The sequence below is a fragment of the Ceratotherium simum genome, chromosome 27 (assembly GCF_057802395.1).
Source record: "Ceratotherium simum simum isolate JZ-2026a chromosome 27, ASM5780239v1, whole genome shotgun sequence".
Classification (NCBI taxonomy): Eukaryota; Metazoa; Chordata; class Mammalia; order Perissodactyla; family Rhinocerotidae; genus Ceratotherium; species Ceratotherium simum.
This window is the reverse complement of record NC_141926.1, coordinates 17,664,316-17,684,401: the sequence shown is the minus strand read 5'-3', so window position 1 is coordinate 17,684,401 and position 20,086 is coordinate 17,664,316.

Here is a 20,086-nt window from a genome sequence, read left to right as displayed (position 1 = left end):
TGTGAATTCAAGAGACATAAATTCTAGATTTATCTCTGTCACATAATGGCTGTGTCCTCAGGCAGAAAATGTCAATTTTATTATTCTTAAAATGGGAAGAAAAATACCTGTGTACCTGTCATATGAGATTAGTATGAATATCACATGGTCTAAGGTATATGAACATATTTAAGTTATTTTCTTCCTGTTACTTATTTCAAGTTGGGTATTTGCATCATGATTTTTCTGAAGAATTTTATGCTAAAGCACTAAAACTTATTTGTTTCCAAGCTTTGGTTTGTTAAAATTATGATTCAGCTGTTGTTGTAATGTACTTCTATTTTGGAATTATGTAATGGGAACCAAGAAATCCACACTGCTTATCACTGATGAGGTTTTTATAATTTTTAATCACCAACCTTCTTAACTATCATTTTAAGTTAAAAAACAAAATATGTTTGGTACATGGATGTTAAGTATATTTTGAAGCATGTTTTGTTGAATTCCATGGCCTTCTAGATAATAGATGTTGTCAAAGTTCAGAGATGGATGGCAAATATAATTCAAACATAGTAGGTACCTCTTGGAAATTCAACAATAAGTGGATTACATACTATTTTTAAATATTGGCATTAAAAATATCTCCAAGCATTTTCTTAGTGAAAAGAACATAGGTTAGAACAAGGGAAGTAGAACTTTGTAGAAAATGCCACCATATGCATTTTCCTATTGATTTTAAAGACTACAAGATTCTCATGGTCACTAAGTAATTCACAAAAGTCACTAATTAATTATAAACATTCAAATACTGTACCTCTATCCTTTCATCAAGATCAGTGTCTTTCTATTTCTGCTTATTCTCATTCACAAAAGAAAATCCAACAAATTACGAGGGAGCCGTCATTTTCAGAAAGAGTCTAAGCAGATATTTTACATTTTGAAATGTGTGACTTACTTGTTTAAACCAATAGTTGGAAATTTAATGAAGAAGATGATTGAAAAGTGTTTCCACAGATAATAAGTTTATATATTTTCAGTTTGGGTGGGTAGTTAGCAGGATAAGCAAAACACAATGTAATATCAACGTGATATGTGTAGAAACCGCGTAGAATTTGGGTTTATTTACATAGACATTAGATAGCATCTCCTTTGCAAAAAAATTACTATCTGATCGTTTTGTGCCACTAACTCCTACAATGCCCATTCCCTAAGACATCCTTGATAAACATATCTGTCCATATTATGAAAATATTAAAATATCAAGTTAAGAAAATAGTTAAATTTCCTTTAATTAATGTTTGTTAATCACAAAAGCAATGTTATTAAATACCAAGTGTGACCAATTTTCAGCAAGTGGTCTTTGCAATACGTACATAGAAGAAATGCTCAAGTTTTAGCCCCTTAATACTTGTAATATATACTTATTTTTAATTTAAGAAAAAGAAACAAGCAGTCAGTGATTGATGTCCTATGGCTTATATGTCGCCTGTGATAAGAGCTCAGGACTGTGTTGGATGTTGTATGAAATGCACAACAATGCATTGTCTTTCCTAGAGATGAACCCTAGCACTGTAATAGTAATTCACAAGAATTCAAGTCTACTTTGAACTTTCAGTGTCTTCCAAGCCTCAAGACTTAACCCCAGTTAGAATCCAAACTGCAGCACATACCAAATCCTTTAGAAATTAGATACATTCAGCACACAGGAAATATAACATTTAATGGAATTAAAAGGTGAGGAAATACTTTGCTAAAGGGCAATTTTGTACCATGCCTTCATATTTCATGGCATATTTCCATTCATATGGAAATCCCCAATGAAATTCATCCTGATAGATTTGACAGCTTAGTCTTACTATCTGATCATAGGTTCCTGAGAAATTCTTTTATTTTCCAACACGTTGTTTGATCATATATTCCCAACTTCTCGAATAAGGGTTTATTTACATAGACATTAGATAGCATCTCCTTTGCAAAACCTGTGCATGGGCAGGTAAATTCCCTTAGAAAACAAGTCCAGAAAATGGAGAGTAGTTGCAAATGGATTGGTTGGCATCTGCCTTGAGAATTTTCTTTAGAATATTATTCTTCTTCAAGTCAATGGAGAGAATTTCCTTCCAGTGTGGAAAATCTGAAACATAGGAGGGAAAATTATGACTATCAAAATAACTAGGTGGTAGCATGTAGGTGGTAATTAATCATTTGTTTCTACACCTAGTGATTCACTTTTTATTCAGAATAAAGAATCATAGAGCAAACCTTTACCACTAGTACACTTTTGTTATCAAGGAATAACTTAATGTGAAGTGGATAAATATAATTTATATTTCATTATGTCCCACCTACCAAGATTATAAAACTATGAAGATGATACTTTCCTTTTACTTCTGGCTGTTCTAAAATTTCTTCAAAATTGTTTTTGATCAGTAAATATATGTCTTAATTTGTTTTTAAAAATCAACCCAAAAGAGTGTGCTTTCTTAATTGTATGAATACCATACCCCTTCCACCAACTGCAGGCATAATACTATGACTCAGTGTTTAATATAAACTTTGGATCATCACTCTTTGACACAGAGATGATGCTTACCCTTATAAGCACATCAGTTAGACATACAGAAAAAGTTGTGATAGTAAACAACTTTCCACTGTTTTTTTCCTGGCATGCCTTTTCAGAATCCTCCAGAAATGCAATTTCTCATGGAGTAATCACATTTTAGTTTGATGTTCCATGTCGCCAGGGGCTCTAGTGAGTTTATGCTGGAGCCTTGGTTTGCTCAGCGGGGTGTTCTCTTTAGGCATGAACTATCTGAGTATAAAGGCAGAAAACATCCTGTTTTGGCGATCTGTTGGCCTCTTGTCTTCTCTGTACAAAGCATCTATCTTCTGTATCACTGCTTCATCACACTCGTAGCTTTGCGTTCTACTGCTCACTCAAGCTGCCACACTTTGTGTGTGAGTATGTGCGAGAATATGAAAATGTGTGCGATGGGGCTGAGGAAAACGAGGATATATGTTATTCTAGAGATACTCTTTCAATTGCAAGAAGTAATCCTGAAGGGGTAGATTCAGACAGGTGGGCCACAGTGGCTATTTGTACAAGGTGATAATTTTGATTTCCTTCAAAAGGTAGGCGATCAGGAATCCACCATTTGGAAGTCTGGCTTCAAACCACTCCCCTTTTAGATAAGCATAATTCACAAAATCATAAAAATATGCAAAAGAAACAAATATACAATTTTCATATATATATTCTTCCTGTGCACAAATGTAATTAAACTTTATCTCTTCTTTTTTCTTTGATTGACCATATAGAAGTAAGGGTATTTTATTTTGTCATCATCTACTAGCAGTCAAACATTTTCATTATCCTGTAGGTCTGTTTTCTCCCTGCCCCTCTTCCTTTATATCATCATAGCCTATGTCCCTGCAAGCCCTCCTCTGTCTGAAGCAGAGTGGTCTCTGAATGCTCCTCCTTGACTCCAGAGGTCCTCAGCCAGTTTCCCTTATTAGGAGAACTAGGCAGACCTTTTTGGAGGTAGCTAAAACAGCAAAGAGAATGCATTTAGAATAAAACTAGACAATTGTTCCTGCTTCTTCAAGGATCTTCTCAAGTTCCTTGTTTTCTGTTTTCTTCTATAGATGACTAGAAAAAAAGGGAAAGCCCAAAAGAAATCTCCAGCTAACTGGAGAATACGGGAAATATGTGTCATTTTAAAACTCAATTTTATACCAGACCAAGGGTTGGTGGTGACACATCCTACTAATAAAACCATTCCGACAGGTCCCCACAAGCTTGGAGTGTGTTTTTTGACTTCCGTGGTGACCTCACTTGAAGGATGCTCTTGGTTTGATGGATATTACTGAAAATGAACAAGAGATGTTTATGAACCTTAGGAAGTGAGAAAAAAATGTCTTTCTGATGAAACTTTCATTTTTTGTGCTTCTGTTTTTAATTAATTTTTTTCTATCACAAACAACTTGAGGAATTTTTTTCCTTTTAAGTCTGTCATTATTATAAAGGTACCTGATGCACTGAAGAGGGTAGATTGTCATTATCTGTGTGTGTTGGGGGTGAAGGGTGTGCTGTCAGGGAAGACGTGAGAGTTAAGAGATATTATAAAAAGCAGAAATTATATTTAATTATAAAAACTTTTCTTCAAATTGAAAAATAAAATTTAATACTACACTTTTGTTATTTTGTTTACTTGTATGTCATAAAATAGCATGGTAGACATATTTTTTAATTGAGTATATGACATTTTGAAACACTTTTAGTGGAAAAAATGATCAGCAGTTTCTAGATGTGAAGGTTTGATTTTAATTTACTTGCTAATTAATATTTGTGAAGTTTGTAATATTGAAATATGAAGTTAGAAAATAATTAGACTGCCAAAAATGTATACATCAATCAAAAAGTAAAATAATGAAATTATTTCTTATGACGTGTTAAACATACAACTACTGAATTATGCAAATTATATTACAAATGTTTTAATTGCTTTAATAATTTCCATCTCATGTTGATTGTCTACATATCTTTGTTCACATAACAATCATATTTATTCACTATTATTTTCTTTATCATTTTTTTATTACTATTATTATTTTATTTTGGTGAGGAAAACTGGCCCTGAGCTACATCTCTTGCCAGTTCTCCTATTTTTTGCTGAGGAAGAGTGACCTTGAACTAACATCTGTGCCCATCTTCCTCCATTCTGTATGTGGGATGCTGCCACAGCATGGCTTGATGAGTGGTGCCTTGGTCTGCCCCCGGGATTCGAACCTGCAAACCCAGGACCACCAAAGCGGAGGACGCAAACAACCAATAAGCCACCTGGCCAGCCCCTTTTTATCATTTTTAATAGAATATTTTCATAATTTTTCATAGGAGGGAATTATAAAAATAACATTGTAATCAGCAATTTCCCCTACAAAGATAAAACTGGGCATATGTTTAATACAAATGACCCATTAAAAATCTTTTTTTTCCACACAGAGAATACAAATAACAAAATAAGCAAATTAAAAAAAAAAAGTCTTCTCAGGTCTTTCCCTATTTTGAGTTGGTTAAAATAAAAGCAATGACTTTATATAGTTGGAACCACTTCCCTTAACACTGAAATGTGTTAAGAGAGTGTTGATACAAAGAACTGAGCTGACAGATCATATCATCTGATTTACACCCGCACAACCACTGACTCTTGTCTTTATAGATTTCAAATAAAGCTCTCTTGAGTCCAGATGATAGAGTGATAAAATCTCACATCTGTATGGTATTTCCATTTATGGTGTTTCTCCACCAGGGAAAGTTGGCAAAACTCAAAGTTCCCATGATTATCGTGAAACTTAAAGAACTTAAGATAGAACTGAAATATGACGTTTTTACTGCATAAGAGGAGTGGATTGTGGCTGCAGATGAGGCTGTAGACCCAGGCAGGGGACAGACTTAAGGTCACACAAGTCTGTTTTATAGGTGTTAAGGAGACTAGAAAATTTATTCAGAAAAGAAACACAATGATATTTACCCTTTATAAACCTCCTTCTAAGAAAGAGTGACATTTATTAATGTCTTTTTTATAACAGACAATTTATATAACTCTTTTTTAAAGGTATTGTTTAGTAGATATAAACTTCCTTGAAAATTTCAGGGAATTTTTATAAAGCTGTTATAACAAAGGTGGCTGTAGATGTCTTAGAATTTCCAAATGAAAAGCATGTGTTTTATCATTTTAGTTAGTTTGAGGGCCATGAAGGACTATCCTTTTTAGTCAACTTATTGAATATATACATATATTCAATATATATAGTCAATGTGTATGTATATACACATTGATAGTATATCTTTGGTCTATTGCTCCTTAAATATATAACTATACTTTGTCATCTGTAGGAGTATTTCTTGTGTCTGGCCCTCTCAATGTTTCAAATATTCCAGTTACTGTTCCTACAGGTGAGTTCAAGAGGAAAATTGAAAAAAAAAAAAATAGATAATGCTCTACTTATTACCCTAAAGCAAATAGAAAAATGTGAACAAACTGTTCTAAAATAAGCACATATTATTTTAAACATATGTGGACTTTGGTGACATGAACATGAGTTTTACATTTGAAAAACAGTTTTTTATTCATTAACTCATTTATTCAAAGACTGTTTCTTAAATGCCTACACTCTGGCAGTCATTGTTCCAGAAATTTGGCATACATAAGCGAATAAAACAAGATCCATTCTCTGTGGAGGTTACATTCAAGAGGGAGGTTACATTTGAGGGTAATAAATAAGCATGTTTTACCTTGATGAAAGAAGAAATTGGAATAAAAAAAGAAAAAAAACCCCAGAAGTTTAAAGAGAATTGAGGGAGGTTGGAAGGAGATGAAGATTGCAACTTTAAATAGAGCAATCAGAATAATTTTCATTAGGAAAGTTAAATCTGAACAAAGGCATGAGGAAGATGAAGGAGTTGCCCACAGGCATATCTAAGAGGAGTACATTCCTGGAAGAGTGATCACAGTGTTCCTGGCAAGGCCCAGGAATAACATGATGACACCAACATGTTTGTGTGTTTTTATCCAGTCATATTCAGCTGCACTGAGACATAGAGTAATAGGTGGGAACCTGTATTAAACCATGCTTGTGGCTTTTCAAGTAAGTTCAGTGAAGGGAGAGAAGGATGAGGGAACACAAGGCGGTTGTTATAATAATTGTCCATAGAGTTTAGGCTGGATAAGAAGAGATAAAAGAGAACACTAAAGTGATGAATGAAAGTGAAAAGATAATAGAGTCAATCGGTTGGAGAACAAAGTAGAATCAAGTAAGTCTTAAAGTTTGGGCATCTGACAAAATAGGCTGAAAAATACAGGAGGTGACATTAACAGACAGATGCATGAAATTGGAATAATGGAGAGGTTGTGGTTACTAGTAATGCCAATGCCTTTGGCAGTACCATGAAACAGAAATATAATATGAGCCACAAATACAAGCCATATGTGTGTGTAAAATATTTAGCAGCTACATTTTTAAAAAGGTAAAAAAGAAAGTTTATTTTATTAACATATATTTTTTGTTGTTAGTGCCCTTGAATCTATTCTCACTCCTAGCCACCCTGTGTACAGCAGAGGGGAACCCAGCCCGATCTTTCTGTGCCATCCTTTCCCCTTCCAGCGCTGTATCAGACAATGCTCCGCTGCTACACATAGGGTTTTCATGGCCAGTGTTTTCGGAAGTGGGTGACTATATCCTTCCTCCTAGTCTGTCTGGTCTGGAAGCTCTGCTGAAACTTGTCCACCATGGGTGACCCTGCTGGTGTGTGAAATATTGGTGGCATAGCAGCTACCATGGTATGACAATCGACTTAACCAATATAGACAAAATATTATCATTATAATATGCAGTTAGTATAAAATTAATCAGACATTTCAAATTATTATTTATTATAATTATTATTATTGTTATTATTATTATTATTTTTAGGAATTCAGTGTGTATTTTACACTTATAGCACTTTTCAGTTCAGACTAGCCACATTTGAAGTGATCAGTAGTCATATGAGGCTGATGGCTGTCATATTGGACAGTGAGATCTGGACACGATCACAGGAATGAATAGGTGGCTTCAGATAGAGTAGTGGAGAAAAAATAGTAAGACTTGGAGGCCAATGTACTGGAATGATCATTTTTGTTGCTATCTAAATCATCAAGAATTAAGACGAGTGGTGGTGAGAGACCGTCAGTGAGCCATGAACTACAATTGTTGAGAAACCCAGAACAACCTTGGTGGAAGACAATGATATGAGAGTGAATTAATATAATCTGATGACATGCAATTCAAGGTTGGGAGTTTTTAGGAAAGAAAAAGAGAAAGGTTCTGAAAATAGGAATGAGGAGCAAAGAGGACACTCACGTCACCTCCAGGCCTACTGGAATGAGGTCTGTGGGAGAAGAAACAGCTACTAGTTGAGAGAGTTTTAGAGAAAGCAGTGCTTTTAGGGGAGAACTAGCTTTCCATCAAAGCAAGAAGGTGAAGGGGGTATTTAGCAGGGCAGAAGTGTGGAAAGGTAAGGGAATAGCTCCTGTGCGGTGCCTTATAGTGACTAGAGTGGGGAAGTAAAGGGTGACCCGCGATTCTGGAGTTTTTGTGGTACCTGAAATAACAAGGATAATGGACATAATAAGATTGGTCCTGTTAAATTATGCTGGAAAGTTTTGGGGAAGCCCTGAGTGTGGGGGATGAGGGATAGGGAGGTTGGCTAACTCAAACATCTTTTTTTTTAACAGCTTTATTGAGATATAATTACCATATTATACAATTCACTCATTTAATGTGTAGAATTCAATGGCTTTTATACTCACAGAGTTGTGCAACCATTACAACAACCTAATTTTAGAAAATTTTCATGACCCCAAAAGGAAACTCTGAACCCATTAGCATTTATACTCCATTCTCTGTCCAACTTCCCCAATCCCAGCCATAGGCAACTGTAATTTACCTTCTGTCTCTATGGATTTTCCTGTTTTGGACATCTCATATGAGGGGAATCATAAAATATGTGGTATTTTGTACAGACTTCTTTCACTTAGCATAATGTTATCAAGGTCCTTCTACATTGTAGCATGTTCTTAGTAGTGCGTTCCTCTTTATTGTCACATAAGTTTCCATTATATGGATATAACACATTTTCATTACCCATTCATCAGTTGAAAGATTTACACTGTTTCCACTTTTGCGCTTTATGAATCATGGTGCTATGGGCATTCATGTTCAAATTTTTGTATGGATGTATGTTTTTATTTTTCTTGGGCATATATCAAGGAGTGGAATTGCAGGGCCGTATGGTAACTCTCTGTTGATCACTCTGTAGAAGTGTCAAAACTGTATTCCAATGTGACTGCCCCATTTTATATTCCCTCCAGTAGTGTTTGGGGGTCTGGGGCTCTTTCTAAACCACTGTTAATGGAGGCAAAGAAGTTGGGACAGCAAGTGATAACTCCAATGTGTGGATCCCCACACAACCACTAAAGTTGGGGTTGAAAATCTAGAAGCGACATGATCCCAAGAGTAGACCTAGTGCCTGGGTCTACTCTTGATCCTGATGGGGAGGTGGAGGGTTTAGATCAAGTGTAAGGCTCAGCTTGTTCCCTGTTAATAAACATAAGACTTTGGAGCACTTGAATGTTACATAGCAAGATGCCCTCCCCCACTTTCAGTGTCTGTTAATGGGGGCCAGACAACACAGGTTCATTATCAAAAAACACTTCTAATACTGCCAGTGACTTTGCAAAGATAGTTCTAGCCAATCCTGTTTTACAGAAGAGGAATCTGGGGTGTAAAGATGTTTTTAACAAATTGCCCAAGTTCACCCTGATTGTCATCACCGATTGTATAATTCCATAATTATTTGCACAATCCATATCTGCACAAACACCTTAAAGTTTGAGTTGTAGTTTCCAAATCCAGAATAGTCCTCATTTTACTTTTGTGTGTTTAGGAGTTATTCTGAGATTTTGTTGGCACTGACATACACAGGTATCAACACCGAAACATCCACTGAAATGTGGGAAAACCTTCCATTATGGTGTTGTTAAGCAGCATTAAAAAAAGATGACTTAAATAATGAGACTAGGGTAAATTTATCATATTCTTAGTCACAGTGAGGAACCACATTTCAAATGACTTCTTTTGGCAAGTGGTTATTAAATGTTACTTGACATAATGCCGTAGGGAAGAGAATTAGATGATTAACACCTAAAATGAGTGTGAAAGTTGTTGCTAGTGCCATAGAGTCGATTCCCACTCCCACTCGTAGCGACCCTGTGTACAGCAGAGCGGAACCCTGCCCAATCTTTTTGCGCCCTCCTCTCACCTTCCAGAGCTCTATCAGACAATGCTCTGCTGCTATTCATAGAATTTTCGTGGCCAGTTCTTTTGGAAGAGAGTGGCCAGGTCTTTCTTCCTAGTCTGTCTTAGTCTGGAAGCTCCGCTGAAACCTGTCCACCATGGGTGACCCTGCTGGTATTTGAAATACCCGTGGCCTAGCTTTCAGCATCACAGCGACACTCAGCCACCACAGTATGACAACCCACAGATGGTGGTGTGGTTCCCTGAACCAGGGAAACCCCGGGTGACGTGCATGACAGCACCAAATCTTAACCACTAGACTACCCAAGCTGGCTAAAAAGAGTGTGAAAACTGGCCTCTAAATTGTGATTCACCTTTCTCCAAGAGGCTGTAAATTAGTATACTATGCTTATCTGAAATCAATCTTTTACTTTGAAGGTAAACTGTGTTGTTTTTCTCAATGTATAAAAAAATGTTCTGAATGTGGAAAATATTATATACATTATGGTCTGTCTATTTGGGAAACCAAAGAATATGCTTTATATTTATTTAAAAAGAACTTATCAAAAAGTTGTAAATAAGCTATACAACTTAAAATAAGCTATTGAGTACATAAATTACACACAATTGATACAATATAATACTATGAAGTTGTTACACATCACGATGTGAAAGACTATTCAGTGACAGGAAATTGTCAACAATAAGTTATTAAGTGAAAAATAGTGGCAGGTAGATTGGGATAGGTAGAAGCATCTTGATTAAAAAACACATCTTAAAAGAAGTACTCCTCATGGTAACAGTGGTTCTCTTTGGGTGTTGGGATGAAGGTTGCTTAATATTTTCTTCTTTTTTGCACATTACTGATTTCTAAGTTTTCCATAACAGATAAAGAGAAAATTAAATATTTTTTAAAAAGTCTAAGATTCCAAATTATTTTGCCATTATCCTATTATTTTCTATTTATTCTGTTAGTTTTACAACCAAGTTTTGTTATATAGAGTTAATACTTAGAGGGCAGTTACTATCTGTAAAAAACATCTTCATCTGTACCAAAACATAAGAATAATATTAAATAGAAAATTGAAATTGAGAGAGTTTATGTTTTTATTTTACAAAAATATAAAATGTAACATTTTATATGAATTATAATCTCTTGAATTTGTGGAAATGATACAAAATTACCTATTCTTATTGAAGACCCAATTTGTAAAAAAAAATTGACTGCACCACCGCTTTATGTAGAGTCACACACTTATTTCTCTCAAAGGAAAATGAGTGATGACAAATTTTTGTGATCCAAGCCTGCCCCCTGGTGCTTGATCTGTACCTGCTGGTGAAAATGACAACTGTGGCTCAGGCAGCGCCCTCTTCAAAAACTGTTAAGAACTAACCTGTAAATTAAATATGAGAATACTGGAAGTAAATGTTTCTGTCGTGCCCCAGGCATTTCCATTAGTGGTTCAAAACCACCGTGCATACTTAAAGATAAAATTAAAAGTAATGAGAATGTAGAAACTTCTTAATAATTTGAGTAAATTCTTAGCACATTCTTCTGGTCCTTTCTAATGAAAAAAAATAATGAAGTACAAACTTGGCAAATTTGAAGGAAGTTCTTTTACAGGAAATAATATGATCAAATTTTTTCACCAGATGCCAAGGAAATTGTGTTTAAACATCCATTTTAAAATTTATTGGGTCTTGAATATCAAGTAAAATAAATAAAGAAGCTGTCTATCCATAATGTTGATTAAAGTATTTTTTTGTTTTCTAATTTTGAAAGAAATAATAATTGGAAGGGGAATTCAAAGAGGAGATGTGAAATGGAGCGTAGAGAGTAGAGTTGCTTTGTCAGAAAGGACTGACTGAGTCATCAGCCCCTTGCTTTGGGGGAAAACCTTGTCACCAATGCTGACTGGTATTTTATTATTTTAAGACAGAAAGACACATTTCTTCCTCCATAAGAGGCAGTACTGATACTGACATCATTAGGAAGCCAGGAAGACTTGTATCGAGGATGGTGCTTACAAAGACTCTATTTAAGTGGTTCAAAAATGGACTGAACAATAATGACAACACCCTAAGGGGGGGAAAGTAAGAATACCTAGCCCACACTGACATCACCATATGTCTTTTGTGTTGGTTTTAAGTGTATTTTTGAATATCAACATGAATCATGTAATGTCATCCTTTTCTGAAATATTGAAGACAGTCTTAAATTTTAAAATTGTGTTACAAAATGATTCAACCATGGTTATTATTACTTTTTTAAAATACTGTGAAAAACTTGAGGTCATCTAGAACAGTTAATTTAAAAATCATTAATAAGATTTGATTTGGGACTCTTAAAAGTCTTCAATGAAATGTCGAAGTGTTCAAAATACATCAAGAATTAAGCTACTGGGAATAATGCTGCAATGAACATGGGAGTACAGATATCTCCTCAAAATCCTGATTTCAATTGTCTTGGATATACACCCAGAAGTGGGATTGCTGGATCATATGATAGTTCTATTTTTAATTTTTTGAGGAACCTCTATACTGTTTTCCACAGTGGCTGCACCATTTTACATTCCCATCAACAGTGCACAAGTTTCCTTTTCTCCCATCCTTTCCTAGACTTAGCTTTTGTTTTTTTTTGATAATATTCTAACAGTGTCACAGGTGTATTCACATGTCTAAACTCATCAAAATGCATACCTTAAAGATGTACAGTTTTTTGTATATCTATTACTATAACTCAGTAAAGTTATTAAAAAAAGTATTTGAAAGAAGCAAAGTCTGAAGTTCCAATCTCAAAGAAGCAGAATTAGAACTACGATGAAAGCTTCTCTAAACCTTTCCTTCATTTTCTTCAGAGCTTTCGCCCTTGTACTTATTGAAATACCACAACAAATTACTGCTCACATCAGTGAGTATGATCAGGGAGAAAAAAGGAAAAAAGATTGTACTAGTTCACTACAGCTCACACACGGGATCTTTATGAACGACGCATTTTGCCAAAAGTGAGGCCAAGCCAACTATTCACATAAAATCCAGTGGCATGCAAGATGTAAAACTTTTCTGGCATTGGCAGAATTGAAAATAAGAAACAATTTAATGAATTTTAGGATTGAAAGGAATTTAAGTATTAAGTCATCCAACCGTATTTCTTTAATTTGCACCAAGGAAACAGGCCCTGAAAAAGTGACTGATGTCCAAAGTCCCGTAGGCAGAGGCAGAGCCGGAAATGGACGTAGGCAGAGGCAGACCAGGAAATGGAATGAGCCTCTCTGAATCCACACCCATCCTGTCTTTTTCCCCTTTTGTCAAAAAAGAAGGTCTGACTGACCTAAGTCCCGTTCTTCCACCTGAGCATTAACCTATTTCTCTCTAGGTCTTAGATACCTTAATTGTCATTTCCTCTCTTCCTTCTTCACCTAGAACCTTCTCCATCAGCATTTAAATAAATCCAAGTCTTTAATACCTAAAACAAAAATGAAATAATCTTTCCCTCCAGCAAATGCACTCTGCCAGGCCCTGCCCTACCTTCCTGACCTCTTCACAGCCAAACATCTTGAAAAAAAATGTGTCTCTTGCCAGCCTTGATTTTTTTTACCTCCCATCTGCTTCTTGGTCTATTGCAACATGTGTCCTTTCCCATAGTTTTTTCCCACAGCTCTTGCTAACGTCACCCACGGCTTTAGTATGTTCCTAAATCCAGTGGAGAGTTTTCAGCTGTCACCTCAGTTGACATCCCAGCAATATCCAATTTATTAGATTATTAGCTATGTTTTTTTAAAAACATTCCATTCCTTTTACGTTCAACCTTTTTCTGGGTTTGTCTTTGTTTTTTGTTGTCGTTGCTTTTTGTCTTGCTGGCTGCTCATTTTCTATCTCATTCTCCTCCTAATCTGAACCATTACCCGTTAGAGTCTTTCAAATTCTGGGCCTTGGATCTCTTATTATTCTAAGTTCTTTCCCTGGAAATCTCATTTATAGGCACGGCTTTAATTACAAACCACACACCAGTATTCCCAGGTTTGCCTCCACCTCTCAGATCTTTCCTCTGAGTACCTGACTTGTTATTCCAACTGCCCAACTGACATGTCCACTTTGACAATTAAAAGACACCTGTGCTTAAACTCTTTAATAGATTCTCATTGTTTTATGGTTAAGGAACAGAATCTTTCCATGTAGCCTGCGAGACCTTGCATAACTTGGCCCTTACTGACCTCAGAAGATTTATTTTGCACTAAGCACCCACTCACTCTTCGCCCCACTCAAATTTGCTTTCTTTCACCATATTCTCTCCATTAAGATGGCCTTGGCTATCTGTTCCCATTTCCTTGAAATCCTTTTTCTTTATCTCTCATCCTCTCTTCTCAAAAGGTAAATTCCCACTTGTCTACTAGATCTCAGTTCTAGTGTCACTTCTTTAAGAAAGCTTTGCTTGATCTGTGCTGGCATTGAAAAGACAGACATTATACTGGTGGATTTTTCTACTAATTATTTTTTTGAAGGGTTATTTTCCAAACATAAAACAGCTTTTCTTTTCTCAATCTAACAAAAATTGGTATCCTATGTGTATTGAATAGTTACTAGACAAATTTTATTTTTTATTTTCACTTGAAAAGTTACATTTCATATAAAAGTTTACAAATAATGGTTTTTATTTTTATTTTTTTCAGTATAAAAAAGTCGCCTTGGGGGCTAGCCCAGTGGCATAGTAGTAAGCAGAGTCCAGTGGCACTCTACTTCCACAGCCTGGGGTTCGAGGGTTCGGATCCCAGGTGAGGATCTACACGCCGCTCAGCAGGCCATGCTGTGGTGGTGTCCCATGTACAAAATAGAAGAAGATCGGCATAGATGTTAGCTCAGGGACAATATTCCTCAACAACAACAACAAAAATTGTTGCCTTGATAGCATATTATGATGTAATGCTAATTGCTTGTAGGATAGTTAAATATCAGTATTGAAACCTAATCTTAAGCAGCCATCTTATAGATATGAATGAATATTCACCAAGCATGTATTTTATATTTCGTTGCATTGTGTACTGCAACTAATAAGCCAAGGAATTGACATATATATTAGATGCATATACTGTATCTAAAGACCACATAAAAGAATGATAAATTATCAGTATAGTTTAGTACCTGCTAATTTTACTACGCTCTTTTGTTTTGTATATGTAGGGAAGTCATAGAGATTATAAATTCAATATCAGGAAAGTTTAAAACCATATATTTTATGATAAAGGGTTTTTAACAACATGGCCAAAGCACCAACATCATACATTTGCTGTAAAGAGAATTATAAGAGTTTTATTTTCCCCATATTAAAAGTTACTTAATAAAGACTTGTTTCCATTAACTTGAAAGAAAGAGAAAAACTTTCAGACTGGGTTATGAATTATTAGGTAACTATTCTTCATAGCACTTATTATAGCTGTAATTTCCTATTTATTTGTGTCATCATTTGATTAGTGTCTCCATCAGTCTATAAATGCTGTGATAGCAGGGACTATTTTTTTTTTACCTTCCATTTGTCTGAACACCAAACAGAGTGTCTGACACTCAAGAAATAATTTTATTGAGGCAAAATATGGTTATATTAATCAGAAGTAGATCTTTGGTGTATTTTTTTGGCATGTATATATTGGCATCAAACTTGACACTGATACTCAGGTCCTAGTAAGAGTCATTAGTGATGATTCAGATTCTCATGAGCTTTAGACCAACAAATCATTAATTCTTTTCATAACTGATACATGTGCTTGGCTCATAGCATAAGTTCAATAAACTGCTAAATGATTAAAACTAGAAAGTAGTAATCAGCATTATGGAAAATACTGTGGCGATTTCTCAAAAAAAATTAAAAATAGAAATACCAGTGCCATAGTGGTTAAGTTCAGTGCACTCTGCTTCTGTGCTCCGGGTGTGGTTCCTGGGCTTGGACAGACACCGCTTGTCTGTCTGGGGCCATGCTGTGATGGCAGCTCACATTCAAAAAGAGGAAGATTGGCAGCAGATGTTAGCTCAGGGCAACTCTTCCTCAGCCGAAAAAAACCAAAAAAAACAAAAAGAATACCATATGATCCAGCTATCCCACCACTGGGTATCTATCCAAAGAACATGAAATCAACAATTCAAAAAGATTTATGCATCCCTATGTTCATCACAGTATTATTCACAATAGCCAAGATGTGGAAGCAACCCAAGAGCCCAATAGATGAATGGATAAAGAAGATGTGATTTATATATATATATATATGTAGATATATATATATACACACAATGGAATACTGCTCAGCCATAAAAAAGACAAAATCATGCCATTTGCCACAATATGGATGGACCTTGATGGTACTATGTTAAATGAAATAAGTCAGACAGAGAAAGATAAATAATGTATGATTTCATTTATATGTGGAAGATAAACAAACGCATAGATAAGGAGAACAGGTTAGTGGTGACCAGAGGAGGAGGGGCTGAGAGGAGGTGAAAGAGATAAAAAGGGCACATATGTATGGTGCCGGATAAAAACTAGACTATTGATGTCTATCCAGAAACCGAAATATATGATGCTGTCTATGCAGAAACTGAAATATAATAATGTACACCTGAAATTATACAATGTTATAAGCCAATATAACCTCAATAAAAAGAAAAAGGTAGGATAAAAGTAAAGGTAGTAATAGTAGAGGAAATGGACTATTTAATTTCTCTTGTTCTGTAAAAATGTTTTTATTATAGGGATTGTAAAAGATTGAACAAGTAAGTATGGCTATCTCAAGAGAAAAAGAAAAAATCAAGTGTTGGTAAAGACATAGAGAAATTGGAACACTTGTGCATTGCTGGTGGTAATATAAAATGGTGCAGCCACTGTGGAAAACAGTATGATGATCTCGCGATAAATTAAAAATAGAATTACCATATGATCTAGCAATTCCACTTCTAGATATACACCCCAAGAGCTGAAAGCAGAGACTAGAACAGATATTTTTATACCAATGTTCATAGCAGCATTATTCACAATAGCCAAAAGGTGGAAACAACCCAAATGCCCATTGACAGATGAATAATTAAATGAAACGTAGTATATACATATAGTGAAATATTATTCAGCCTTAAAATAGAATAAAATTCTGAGACATGCTACAACATAGATGAACCTTGAGGACATTATGCTAAGTGAAATAAACCACGATCATTGCCAAATGGTGAAATTCTACTTCCATCATTCCTTTGATATATATAACTGGTTATTCTACTTTAAGTAAGAACTATCTCTTCTCCCATTTATCCATTTACGTATTTATTTCATTACATACTTGTAGATTTCTATTCTATTCAATGGGATATAATAAGATACCATAAATTTTCCCAGATTTGGTCAGTGGGAACCCCTTAAAGCTGGGTTCTGTGTCTTTTTGACATGTCCCCACATTCTTTGAGCATGTCATTTGCATATCAAACGAAGATGTTCCCTCCTGTGCTTTTCCTGATCTGGTCGTAGAACCAGTAATTTTTCCAAGAAGGTTCGGTTCCTTTTAGTGAGGATTAGTATTTAGAAACTAAGATCATGGGTCTGGGTTTGCTTATTGCTACTGGAGCAACACTGCCCAAGGCCCTCTTAGTGAATACAGCTAGGAAATATATGTATACACACACACACACACACACACACGCACACACTTTAGCATCTACATTTATTTCTATGTCTATCTGTCTTTTTTATCCATCCATATTGAAAACTGAGTTCACGCCAATATTTCCAATCCCCAACCCAGCATCACAATGCTCGTATTAGCCTTTCTCTTTCCTTCTTTTTAACTTCACTTCTCCGATTGTGAGAAACCCAGCTCGCAATATCCTCAACATACTTATTGCTCAGTCTTCCTGTGTGGACCCGATATCTTGACCCTCTTGGACCCCTCTTGGCTCAGTAACTTTCCTCTCTTGGGCCCCAGCTGCTGCCAGGCTAAGTCCTCCTTCTCACTTCAGGGTACCTAACAGCTTTTGGCTAAATTATTCAGAAAGGAAGGATGTAAGGAAAGAAGAGACTGAAGAAGGAAAAGAGGGAGAAGTAGAGAGGAGTAGAGGGGGAGTAAGGGAAGTGGGAGAGAAAGAAACAAGGAAGAAAATCAGTAAGTTTATAGAATGATACAGCAGAATTTGAATCCAGGAGTGTCTGACTCCAAATTCTGAGCAATTCTTCCATGTAGTGTTAAATCCTAATGCAGGTTACATCTGAGTGTGTGTATGTGTTCTTTAGCTTCAGCTCCAACACAGCAATGTGATTCTTATCTAAGAAAAATGGTTGTCTCTGAGAATTTCTTTTTTTTTTTTTTGGGAGTACATCAGCCCTGTGCTAACATCTGCCAATCCTCCTCTCTTTTTTTGCTGAGGAAGACTAGCCCTGGGCTAACATCCGTGCCCATCTTCCTCCATTTTACATGGGATGGTGCCACAGCATGGCTTGCCAAGCAGTGCGTCGGTGCGCCACCAGGATCCGAACTGGCGCACCCCGGGCCCCCGCAGCGGAGCACACGCACTTAACCGCTTGCGTCACCAGACCAGCCTCTCTTTTTCTTTTTTAATGATTTTTTTATTGACAAAATTAAAAATAAAGTAACAATTGAGTACAATTTTTGTAATACAGATATACTTATCTGAAAAATGGAATTCTTTTGGAGGGGATAACATTTCTCTTAGTTGTGGTTCAAAGTTAGTGTTCCTGTTCATCAAATTGATTGCAAATGTTTTTCTGAGAATTTCTGATCAAACCATGTCAAAGTGTCTATGTTTGTGTGTGTGTTTTTAATTAATCAATATAAAACAAATTATCCAAGCATAAAATGCCATTATAATTAAATAATTCTAAAGATGCAAATTGACTAACGTAATATTTCCGATTAAGATGCGTTTTCTCAAAGGGGTGAATTTGAAGACTGAGAATGATGACATAGTGAAAAGAAAAATCACTAACAGTTACTCAACCTGGTTCCTACCCTTAGCTCTGTTACTTACTTGTATACCAGCTGTGTAACCTTTAGCACTCCAACAAAACTCTGTGGGTGTGAGTTTTTGTTACTCTTTAAGAAAAGCCCGAGAGATGATCTCTGTGATCTCATATACTTGAAAATTTTATACAATCCTCTATCTTTGTTTTGCACCATTTAAGAAAAGATATCTTCAAAGATATACACACAAGTGTTTCGCATCTGTGACATGAAATTTAGCAACAAGAATACAGGAACTGGTGCAGCAAAAGTAAAGAGCTGACAGGGAAAAATGTGTAGCTTCAATTGAGAACATTGAAAATTAACGTAATTACTTCATATAAGTTCTTAATATAATTCAATAGCATTCTTACACTCACAATTAAAAATAGGAAAATAAGACTAAAGCAATATACAAAGCTTTTTGAGTTACTAAGAGAATTTTATGTCTCCTCTGCATAATTTACTGTTTTCTTTTAGATTCTTCAAAGGAGATAAAATTAGCACAAAGGACAAGGCATAAAAAAATTTAAATTATGTTCTTACAAAATTGGTAATATTAATAAGATTTTTTTTCAAATATATTGCATACGTGTATAAATTTTCTAATAAAAATTATTTTTAAAAATAGACTAGGAACACCATTTTATATTAAATTTAAAAAGCCAAATTGATTAAATGTTCAAATTACACTTTTCTGCAGGTAGAAACTCAACAAACTCTACCCTGATATATATTTCAGAGAGGTTTATGTCTAAATAAATGTGAACAATCACTTGGTTCCTTCTCCCCATTTGCTGTTTCCTCCTGTAAATAAATGTTTATTTTTTGCAAAATGGTGTAGAAAAAGAAAAGTCTGAGTTTTGATGATTTTCGTGTCTTGAGAGATTTAATCTGATAGATGATACCATGCAAATTTCTCATTTTAGCAATTTACCATGACTTGGCAAAAGTGTAATTATTGTCTTTGACTTATTAAAAATGGTAAGAGGATACTGCAATGGTACATATATCCCAGGCTACTTGTAGGAGTTTTCACTCCCAGCTTCCCTTTAGTCTGGGCATGTGGCTCATCCAAGTGGCCTGGACTACGTATGATTAGCCACAGTCTTCTGCAGCCATGCCAATTCCTATATTTGCCACCTCGACCAACTGTGGTCTGTGGTCAACCAACTCCACAGACACATATTTTACATTTTATTTTCACTTCTTGCATTAAATGTATTTCTATAAACTTCCGTAATATTTTTGGACTGAGTCAGTGAATATATTCTTTAATTAATCAA